The sequence below is a fragment of the Chrysochloris asiatica genome, unplaced genomic scaffold (genome assembly GCF_000296735.1).
Source record: "Chrysochloris asiatica unplaced genomic scaffold, ChrAsi1.0 scaffold00129, whole genome shotgun sequence".
NCBI lineage: Eukaryota > Metazoa > Chordata > Mammalia > Afrosoricida > Chrysochloridae > Chrysochloris > Chrysochloris asiatica.
The window spans coordinates 1,669,174-1,681,179 of record NW_006408647.1 but is presented as its reverse complement, the minus strand read 5'-3'; positions in this window follow the sequence as shown (position 1 = coordinate 1,681,179).

The window sequence follows — 12,006 nt, the reverse complement described above, 5'->3', positions numbered from 1 at the left end:
TGACGTGACGTCAGCAGAGATTCCACCAAACTCTACCGCACAGTGGCTGGCGGGCAGGCGGACCGCCGAGTCCGGCTGTGCCGCGGGCGAGCACGGGACAAGCGCCGCGCTCCGGCGAAAGCGAGGGGCTGGGGATATTGTGGAGCTCCTAAGACCGTGAAGAGCGAACCTAGGGAGGGAGGGCCCGCGGAAAGCGAGGTAGTGGAGGGAGGCAGAGGCCCGCGGGCCGAAGAACCGGGAAACAGAGGAAGAGTCCGGGAGGGCGCAGGTCCGAGTGGGAGCCCAGCAGGACGCTTAGACTGGAGGCGACGGAGCGCCAGGCGCACGCAATACCAGTGTGGAAAGGACAGGAGGGGAGGAAATGAAATATATATAATTATATATTTTTTCATGCGTATATCTTTTCACATATATATATGTACTTGTATATACATGTATATATATATATATATAAAACCAGAAGCGACTCAAAAGGGAAAACCCCAGGCGTAGGGGAGACAGAAACATACTCCTGGGAGGCAAAAGTGGACGGGTTAGGAGGAAGGGGCAAGGAAAGTGACCCCTAAAATGGAACAAAGGACAGTGTGCGTGGGCTCATTTAGGGTGAGGCATATGGAGTGTGTGTGTGTGTGTGTGTGTGTGTGTTCGCGCGCGCGTGTGACTCCTGTGAGGTCACAGCTCCAGGGACTTCAGGGAAAAGTGAAGGACGGACTGGAGGAGGGATTGGGGGTGGGCGGAGTAGGGGTGAGTGAGGTTGACTGAGGAGAAATCTGGAAAAGTGGAGTGAGCGAGAGGGTGGAAAGTGTTGGTGGGTTAACAGTCCGCAAGTATACAGGCTAGTCCAAGAGGACCTCCCCCACGAGTCAGAGGAAGGGCTTGCGCTCGACCCAGTGAGGCCGTGACTGGGCGTCCGAGGTCAAAGGCGAGTGGACCAGGCTCCCGCTCCGGGCCTGCGCGCGCAGGTGGTCACGGCCCTGCACTGACCAGTGTGCACTAAGGGATTGCGCTGAACAAGACTCGCGCGCTCATAGAGTCTAGAATTTCCTCTGCTGTACCTACACCCTACAAGTTCACCCCGGGTCACGGATATCTCATTTTTTAAAATGACGAGGTTAAGGTTCCTGGTGAGGATGGTATTAAATTGCATGGATGGGGGTGGTGGTGGTGGTGGGAAAGCGTCTCTCAAATTCACATTTCCTCCTAAAAAGCCAAGAGCATGTAATGTTAAAAGAGGAAAATTTCACCCAAAACGTGAGCCCCACTTGTGAACCCTGATTTTCCGATTTCTTGACTGACCAAGGGCGAGTATTTTGGTAGCGATTTTTTTGCTGGGTTCTGCCTTTGAGTGGAAAGTCTATAAATATGCTTCGTCTGCAGGACCAGGTGCGAAGGCTTCTGCCAGACATCTTGGACAAAGTTCTTTCAATCTCACGGGCGTCTTGCTAATGTATGTTTGGGGGGAAGTGTCGGGAAAGAACCATAGCTGGTCAGTTCGGGCTTTCCCACCAATAAAACCCCTGCAAGGGCGCAAAACTCAGCTGGGCCAGTCATCAAGGAGCCCTCCCGGTTGGTAGAGAATACCGTTTTCTCTAAAAGTTGTCTTGCTCTTTCTAAATAAATTTACCAGTTCACGCGATTTTAAAAAAATGCAACGGGTAATGTTGTTAAGCATGTATGAAATATATACATTACACACAGAAACGGCTGGTGTTTAAAGATTACATAGGTGCAGGGTTTTCCTTATATTCGGGGGCTGTCTGGAATATGTTTTGTGTTTTCTTGAATTACTACGTGTTTTGAATTCATTTGAGTTAGCAGTAAAAACAGGCAAACAAACTTGCTCAATTTGTTTTGAGTGCTAAATCCCTTTACTTTGAAATAGCTAACAGTCGACAGATGGACTCATTTTGTGGAAAGGGTTAGCCTCTTCAGCCACGGAGAAAACTGACGGGATATACACATTTTAAAGCCATTTCTAACCTCGACCTAACATCTGTGAAAACCCAAACTTTCTCTCTTTACCGTTTGGAAACTAAAAAGAGTTTACTTAAAGGGAGAGAAGTGAGGGGAAATGCTATGTGCTGTTTTTATTTTTGTTTCCCCTTCTGACTCTGAAAATTTTTATTTCGGGTTTCTGAAAATCTTGCCAAAGCAAGACAATAAAACGTCTTCAGCAAATCCTTTAAATGAACTTATAAGTGGCAACATACCGGAAAATGTAGTTTGAGAAAGCGACGTTTAAGCTAGATTTTTGCTATTTCCCTACTCCATGGTAAATGGCTTAATGTTTTCTCCCTTTTTTCTTTTCATTTTATAGAGATTAAGAGACGCGCTGGGAGAAAGGCCTGGTCTTCAGTTGGTAGCAAGGATGGGAGAATCTCTCCCAGGAATATGAGAAAAGAGAGAAAATCAGACAGGAAGGTCCAGAGACGCGCAGAGAGAACAGGGAAAAGAAAAAGGGGCAGAGCCGGAGAGACGCGCAGATACAAGCGTGCAACCTCCCTCCCTTTTCAGGATTCAAAGGTTTGCAAACCAGGGCTGAGGTGAAAGGGGCTCCAGGAAGCTCACGTTCCTTTCACCTTCCTCAGTCTGGAGTCTTGCCCGCCCAGGGCTGGTTAAACCCTGTCCCAGTCGCCGCAGACACCGCGCTCCACTTTTGGGTCCTTGCCTCGCTCAGCGTCAGTGCAGCTGAAGTGAGCAGCTGGTGGGAAATGCAAATGGCTCCTGGAGAAATAGAAGATACAGAATGATTCTCATTCCCTCCTCTAGTGTGGGGAAGGAGCTGGACATACGTTTCACGCTCCTAATCCTTCTTTTACATTTTTAGTCATACTCCTATTAAACAACTAATTAATGCCCAGAATCACCAGGGAATACATTAGGCATGCAGCGGGGAGATAGGGTGCTGGGAGGCTACAAACCTCTGAGCTGATTTAAGACGTGGATTTCAGGTTTTCCCCTCGTCAAGGCAGTAAAAGAAGAGTGGATCTTGGTGATTGTATTTAGGTTCCGATTATTTCAAATTAGAAGGGGGCGGGAGAAGCATCCAAGCAAAGCAAGCAATTCCATGTACTGCAGATGTAAACAAGATTGTAGCATCAAAGGTACCAGTTTTTTAAGGGCCAGATCTCCTGGCTGGGAGCCTGGGGTGGGAGACACTGACCTTATGTATTTGTGAATTTCAAGGATGTTACACTTTTACATAAACAACTGCAGGCTGTGGGCACGGATGTCCTGGTAATCCCTGATGAGACCTACAATATTTGGGGGAGAAATAGTGCCCGAAGCGTACATCCTTTTCACCTTCCCAAAATTTAAAACTATATCTAAAGATGCAATACCTTTCCAGTAAATTCATTGGACCGTTTTACCCCAGTCACTCCTGCCTTCAGTTATCTGCTTTAATTTGTAGGGGTCACAGGGGATCAACATAACAACCTAAAACATATTTAGGAGGAGTTGGGTTGGCTAAAGTGTTCAGGGGATTTTTCATGAGATTCTGAATTATGCCTTCCTTTTTCAATATTTTGAAGCAAGTGACAGAACTGTCAGAACGAAAATCAAATTGCGAAGCTCTGTGAGGAGAGAAAATTTGGTGAAGAACTGCAGGGCAAAACTGAGGAGAAAGGTTGGGGTGACTTCTGCCAATTCCTTTTCACCCAAGAGTCAGGGTTTGGAAAAGGTACAGTATTATTTAGAGCCCGCTGCCGGCCTCGTACTACCATTTACTTTCGTCACTTCGGATTATGATCTCAACCCTGGCAAGCAATTTCCCCAGCTCCTTATCTGACAACAAGCGAGTATGTAAATACCAATGGCTAGCGATGTTTAACTGCCTCAAACATTATTGATTTGTTGGCTTTCCTAAATTTTCTTTCCAGCCAGATCTTGTTTTCGAAATGTCTGTTCACGCCGTTTGATCCGTGCTTCCGATGCTACAATACAATAATTGTAAAAAAAAAAAAAAAGCATTTAAGACGAACCAATTGATTTGCATATAAATTAAAATCGCCATGCGTTGCTTATGCCGGTGTTTCATAATCATTTCGAAATTAGTACTTAACCACTTGAGCTAAAAGAATATATAAATGTCTGTATTGACTCACTAATGAATTACCTAATTAAAACGTCCCGGGGATGTTGAGTGTTGGACAGATTGCTAAATCAAGACGTATTACGGGAAGGATGAATATCGAAAGGGTAACAGACCAATATCGGTAATTCAGAAATAAATTCCACACAGTGATTCCGAACTTTAATTCCGGAACATCGACCCTTCACCTCTATTGTACATGATTTTATTCTTGTTTGTAAATAAATTAAGTGGAAGGAGCGCCGTGATTGCTGTGGTCATTCAGGCCTTTTGCTTTTACCTGGACCTTGCAGCTCTCTACCAGAAGCGATAAACTCTGGGAGAAGCTGGGCTAGCCCAAGAGGTGTAGGTCCGGGCCCGCAGCCAGACCAGACTTCTCTTCCTCTGCCGGGTGTGCGCATTAGAAGAGCCGAAGCAGCGCGCTCTCGGCGCATAGCTGGAGCCGGACCCGGACCTGGAACCCGAGTCGGTATTTAATAGATATGCGAATTGAGCACTTACCTTCATCCTGAGGATAGGAATAAAAAGTAGTTCTTCTTAAGAGAGGCGGTGCAAAGGCACGCTAGGAGTTCAGAAAAGGCTGGCGGCGGGAAATCTGTAGCCTGGGGGCTAGCCAACATCCCCTTTCATTTCAAGCACTTATTGATTTGCTGTTGTCATCTTTGGCGACGCAGAAGGACACTTGAAAGAATTTCTGATGGGGCTCTGATCTGAGAAAGGAGGTGACCTGCCCAGGATCCCACCAAATTCTTAATTACCACATCAACTACTTTTTATCCTCCACCCCACCTCCTTCCCCCATGGAAACTGAGTTTCCTTATTCTTAACTTTTTAATTATTCAGAAACTCCCTTACCTCTCAGTGGCTTCTGTTCCATAGTAGCAGTTATATATATATATATTTCACCTTATAGTGCTAGGGTCTGTGTATTGATCCCTCTGACCTTTGGCATATCTGGACCCGCCAAGAATCTCTCAATCTTTTTAGATTTGGTGATGGAAGTCTCTACCCTCTCCACAGTATGCACACTGAAAGATATGAAGACTTACAGACATCCCTGAAACTCAGGGGATCTAACAGATGTTCCCTTTTCAGTTGTCCCTTCAAATCTGAAATGCTTGCCTGCTTTCAACTTGGATTTCACCTTCTTGTCCATTCCCTTTCCAAACAGTTGGAACATGTGTGCAAATGTTTCCTGACATCTTCACATGCATTCTTAACCACACTTCAAATAAAGAAGAATGCCATAGATTGCTGTAGATTGGTGTATATACACTGCATCAGAACTCAGAATCCCCAATTTCAGGATTCCTTAGCTCTTGGGATAATTATTCCATACAGGAGGCCCATAGAAATCTGTATCATGGGACAACAGGAAAAATCACAGTATAAAGGAAGATAATTTCAGGATCATTTCAGGATCAGCATAGGTTGCAAATTATATTTCTGGGTTTTGTCTGTAACCACCTAGTATATACAAAATTAAAGAGGAAAAAATTACATATGGTTACTGGCAGGAGAGGGGAGAAATACCCCTCATTAGTAAAAAGAGGTCTCCCAAAGTATAGAAATTTGATGTTTTAACTTCATTCATAGTAATGGGGATGAAAAACATACAAACTGCTTTATATATTTTAGTTACATTGACCAATTTGAGATTCTCTTAGAAGCAGCTACATTAAATATCTTTTAATTAATCTGATAGCCAAATTCAGGAAATGAAGCCACTGGGAGACCTAAAACTGAGAAAATGTCTTGAGTTGACCAATTATACTCGAGGAATATAGTCTTTTTTTTTTTTTTAAATAATTTGCTAGGGTTTACAAGTCTAGACCATGTTTGACAGTATTGTTTGGGTTCATATTCATGATAGCAGAATTTGATTACTGTGCTGATTTTCCACTCCTCCACCCCAGAACAATCTTGGATTTCAAATAATAAAAATCTTTAGTTTAAATAACAAGGTTCCCATCTCTTGTCCCCATCAGGACTTCCATTTATTGTTGCAAGTAATTTATATTAGCATATGTATTCTCTTTATTATTTTGGCAAGAGGCTTGGGTTCCAGAGATGATACTACCATCACAAACAATATCATCTAAAATCTAAGCTCTTTTTGTATAACAATTAGTATTTGGAATGCTTCTTAAAATTGTCCTACAAATGGACTTTGGAAACCTAGGAATTTTTAGATGGTGTTCCTACTCCTTTAACAACTTCTTTCTGGAAAAATACAATTTTTGCTGGACTCTCAGTTTATAAAGGTCCTGGTGTGGCACTCTAGGATAAGCACTGGACCACAAGGCTAGTTTGAACAGCAAGGTCCGTGGCTCAAACTCATCAGCTGCTCCTTGGAAACCCTATAGGGTTGCTGTGGGTCACACTGACTTAATGGCACTTAACAACAACAACAAATCTTGGAGCAGTGAGGGAGGAGAGGACATCAGAATTTGGTAGCTACTTATGGTAAAACCAGCCTGGGCTCTGTGAGGGGCCGATGTAGTAGTCATATCTCCACTTGAGGTTCTCGTTAATTGGAGCATTGATTTCCCTATTCCGGGATTCTGAAGCACTTAACGTATATATCAACTTTTCCCTTGTGGTCTTCATCATGTGGTTTTACAGAAGGTCACTGGTTCAAGGAATTTTGTAGTAGTAACTCTCCAATTTACAGCTCAAAATTTAGTTTTTGATCTGTTTAGATGAAAGTTATTCTGTTAGTAAGCCATAGCCAACAAAAGAGAGGGAGGCAAGTAAGGGCTCACTAGAACTCAACTTCAGATATATTTGCACAGCTTTGTGTACAAAAGGCATAGCAATACTTCATGCTCTCCAGCTCCAAACCTCATGTGGGTCATAGTAGAAATGAGGTATGATAGACTCTAGGTTTTAGAAATGATATTGTTTGTATTAAGAACAAAGTGAACTCAGGAACCTGGCATGTACAACATGAGTCTGGTAGTTTGAATTAATAATAATAGCAATAACTAATATTTATAGAGTTCTCATAGTTTATTTTACAGGAGTTCTGGTGGTGCAGTAGGCTAAGCACTGGCTTTCTAATTGCAAATTTGGCAGTTCAAGTCCACTAACTGCTCTGTGGAAGAAAGACGAGATTCTCTGCTCTGGTAAAGATTTACAGTCTTGGAAACCCTATATAGAGTTGCTATGAGCCAAAATTGACTTAATGGCAGTGAGTGGAAGTCGTATAGTTTATTTTAGCTATTTTGCTAAACAATTTTATATTGATCATCACATTTATAGCTTATACTAATCCTAAAGGTAGGTGTTGTTGATTTACAGGAGAGGACAGTGAGTTTTGGGATGGGTCACACAGCTGGTAAAAGCACAAGCTTATAATTACTGGAATGGTAAGTGGGTAGGCAATTACTTCAAGTCACATATTATTGTTTTGTTTAATTAAGTGTCCTAGAGTCAGTTCTGACTCATAGCAACCTTGTATAGGGTTTCTGAGGAGCAGCTGGTAGGTTTGAACTACTGACTTTATGGTTAGCAGTCCAATGCTTGTTCTACAATGGCACACCAGGACTTCTCAAGTCACATAGTAAATGGTAAGTGACACTGTAGGAATTTGATGCTAGATTTGTCTGACTCCCAAGTCCCAAATGTTAACTAGTACATAGAACCGGTGGTTATCTGAAATAGAAGGTCAAAATCCTCTGCTAGGAACAAATAAAGAATTCCCATGTGAAATATTTCAAGCATTATTAAGAAGAAGAAATAAATCAGAAATATTTTAAACACTGGTGGTGGTAGTTGTGTGATGTTGAGTCGGTTCCCACTCAGTGACCCTGTATAGGGTTTCTGAAGCTATAAATCTTTACAAGGGCAGACAGCTTCATCTTTTCCCCCAGAGGAACATCTGGTGTATTAGAACTGCTGAATTTTGTATTTAACAGCCCAACGCAAAACCCATTACACCATCAGGGTTCCTTGTTTTAAACACTCAAGAGGAGGAAAGGAGATGAGAGTTAATGAAAAAGAACAGAAAAGCTAAATTCTAACATTTGTTCTTAATGCGCTCAAGCGTGGCAACAATTGTGAGATTGGCCCAGGATCAGGCAGTGTTTCATTCTGTTGTGCTATGAGTCGGTACCAACTCAATGGAACCTAACAACAACAACAACAACAACATTTGTTCTGGATAGTTCATTCTAGGTAAGACATAGATAAGTTTAGGGTTATTCCTGAGCTGTAGGATTCAAAATTCACAGATTATCAGGTTGGCCTGAGCTTAATACAAGATCCTAGGATTTTGTAAGGTTTCCAAAGATTCCAAGGGAGAAGAACATTTCCAAGTTGGAATTTGAGTAGTTTTATCCTAGAACCAAAAAGAGATGCATGTAAGGGCTAATAGGAGCACCCATGTTGCAGGAATGTGTAATTTGAATGAAGAGTGACACCTAGAAAAACCTGTTAGGAATTGGGTTATTGTGCCAAGTTCAAAAGATTTTGCCTATAATTACCGATTTGTGTCCAGTTTGTATTCCAGTATATTTATTAGTATAGTAACATCATTAAAATTTTTAAGTGAGATGACTTCGTGTGTTGAAAAAGAAACTTTGGTTGGTGTGGTGTCAGGAGACAAATTAAGGAAAAAGATAAAAATCCCAAGGACACAGTCAATGGGAAGCAATTATGGACCATATGTCAAGCGAGTAGCAGAATGTTAACCAGGATCTTCAAAATGGTACTTTTTCTCACAACAGGTCAATTCCCAATTCAAGTTTGCTCCATGGGAAAACATTATCCAAAATGGGCTCTGCTTTTGCAGTGTTTCGAGAGAAGATTGGTGAATATGACTCATCTGTTCTTAGATGGTACAAGCTGTATATACTCAACTACTAACCAAAGGTTTGGTGGTTCAAGACCACTCAGCAACTAGGGATCTGCTTTGGAAAATATTGTAGTTAGGGAAAAGTTATGAAGCAGTTCTACTCTGTAGCATATGGGGCTGATGGCAGCAGGTTTTCCTCAGTTTTATGAAGTATTGAAGAATGACAGATGAAAGAATCAAATAATATCCATCAACTTCCCTTTCCTTTTTTAGGCAGAAATTCTCTAATGCCTTTGTGCTATGTGTAGAATAAGGTGACAAGGAGGAGTGGGGTTGCATCAGTGAAAGGGGTTGTTGTTAAGTGCCGTTGAGTCCATTCTGACTCATAGAGACTCTGTGTAGGATTTCTGAGGAGTGGCTGGTGGGTTTGCACTGCTAACCTTGTGGTTAGTAGTCCAGCACTTGCCCTACAGAACTATACTAAGGCCCCAGTAAAAGGTGCTGTTGTGGTTGTTGCTAAGTGCCATCAAGTCGATTCTCACCCATATGATCCTGTTTAGGGTTTCCTAGGAGTGGCTGGTGAACTTGAACTACTGACCTTGCAGTTCAAACTGACTTTGCAGTCCAGTGCATTAATCCACAGCATCACATTAAGGTAGATCTTAACTTGTGCACTCAGAGCTATCCAAAACTATGTCCTCCAGAATACTATGGTATTTTTTAAAGCAATGTTTAATGGTGCACAGTGCTTATTTTCTATCTCTGCCCAGTGGAGGTTCATGATTACTATTTTTCTATATAGGAAAGAGAAATTAGGATCCATTGAAAATAAGGACTGGGAAATACCAGGCAGTGTTTCATTCTGTTGTACATAGTGTTGCTATGAGTCAGTGCTGACTCAATGGCACTTAACAACAACAACATGTTTAAATTACTTCCAGGCATATAACCAGATACTCATTTCAGTAAAGGAGCTCCGAGTTTGCTTTAGTAATGTACTTTGATGTTTCATAATTTGACATCTATACTGTATATATGTCAGCTGACTCAGCTTCAGGTACTAAAGAAAATGAAATCACATCAAATAGCTTCAATTATAGAAGACATTTCTCCCATGCTCTCCAAATATTTCATTTGTCTTTTACCCTAAAAAATATATGAAAAAACCCTGAAATTTTATGTTGAAGAATAACAATTAATCTGGGAAACATCTCACAATATGGATGAAGCTGGAGGACATTATGCTGAGTGAAATTAGTCAATCACAAAGGGACAAACATTGTATGAGACCAATATTATAAAAAGTTAAGAAAGTGTTTTTTTTTTTAAAGAAACTATCTATGATGGTTATTGGGGGAAGGAAAATTATTCGTGGGCTAGAAGATAGACACATGTTAACGTGGGTGATGGAGCAGGCAAAATACAAGAGGGAGGTTTGCAGAGGAAAGATAAAGGTAGTGGGAGACACAGAAAGGAATGCAATCATTAAAGTGAATAGAGGTAAATACTGTTAACTGTTGGTACATGGAGGGGATTGCAATCATTGTAATGAAGCGAAGTATATAATTCATTGTAATGAATGTAAAAATTGATGATCTGCTCTGTAAACCTTCACTCCATTCAGAATAAAAAGTTTTGTTTTTTAAAAAATTGTAGTTGTGTGTTGTTAAGTGCCATCAAGTGGGTTCTGATCCATAGCGACCCTGTTTTTCTCCTAGATTTTCCTAGGAGCAGCTGATGAGCTTGAACTGCCGACCTGTGGTTCAAACCAACTATTCAGTTCAGTGCATTAACCCACTGCTCCACATATATAAAAATATTAGCCTAATTTAACAGACAGAAAACTGTGGCATAGAGCTTTTAGAGAGCAATCTCTGATTATGCATGCCCTTGGTGGAACCAAATTAAAAACAAGAAGTCAGACAATTTTGTGTTTGACACTTTCCTAACAGACATATCACTTTTTGGGTGCTAGTTACTATCTTTCTGACTGATTAAAGTATACCTTTGACTGTAACTCTGTCTTTCTGTTTGTTGACTCAATGTGGTTTATGTTTGAATCCATTAGTGATCTCCTATTTAGTTTTTTAATATGCCATAAGTTAACCCATGTTGATAACATTTTGCCTTTGCCATGAGTACTAGTTGAGCAGGTTAAAATGGCTGTCATATTTTTCAAATACTACATGTAAGTTAACTAACAGTGCTGCCTCTGTCATGTTTTGGTTCTCACCTAGAAGCTGTACACATACCACCCCGCTGCTATCAGGGGACCACCTCTACTTCTTAGCACGTTTGATACTTGCTCTGTCTCATGGGAAGATGTTGATCATTTTGTTCCTGTCTTTCTTGAGGTTATAACAACTGCCTTTTTATTTATATGCATGTTTTCTCAAAGGTTTATTTTCCCAAGCTGCACTTTAAGAAACCATCAATTCAATGAAACATGCTTACGTTTCCTAACAGATAGTGCTGGAATAATCCTGGAACAAGTATGATTTTCCACGCATTATTCCTATCTGAGTGTAAATGTTCCTTCTTCTTTTAAATGATGTGCTCCAATTTTTTTTTTTCAGAAGTTATTTTTCCTGAATGTCATGTATGAATCAAACATAATAAATATTTCATTTGTGAAGCAAAGCAATAGAATTCTTAGTCATTCTCCTTTTTGATGTGTTCTCTTCTTTTCCTCCCTTGAAATATCTGTTTTCTTTCAGAGGTACAGAACATTTGAATTCCATCTGACCTTACATTATCTACTCTTGTCACAAAAGGGCAAGGGGGAATGGTGTGGTTTAAAGCTGTAGTCTTCTCTTTATTCTTTTTGCAACAATTATAAATCGTCCATCTTTTTCCAAAGCATTAATGTCACTCTACTAATTTTAAATTTGCAAATAATCAAGTTTAGATCTACAAAATTCAATAAAAAGGAAAAGAAGGCTTTCTATCTTGCAATATTTATTTATTGCTTTCTTACATTTTAGAAAGGGTTGTTGTTATTTCTAAATGTCATTGAGTCAGTTCTAACTCATAGCGACCCTGGATAGGGTTTCCAAGTAGTGGCTGTTGAATTTGAACCAGTGACCTTGTGGTTCTGTGGACATATTGTTGAGTG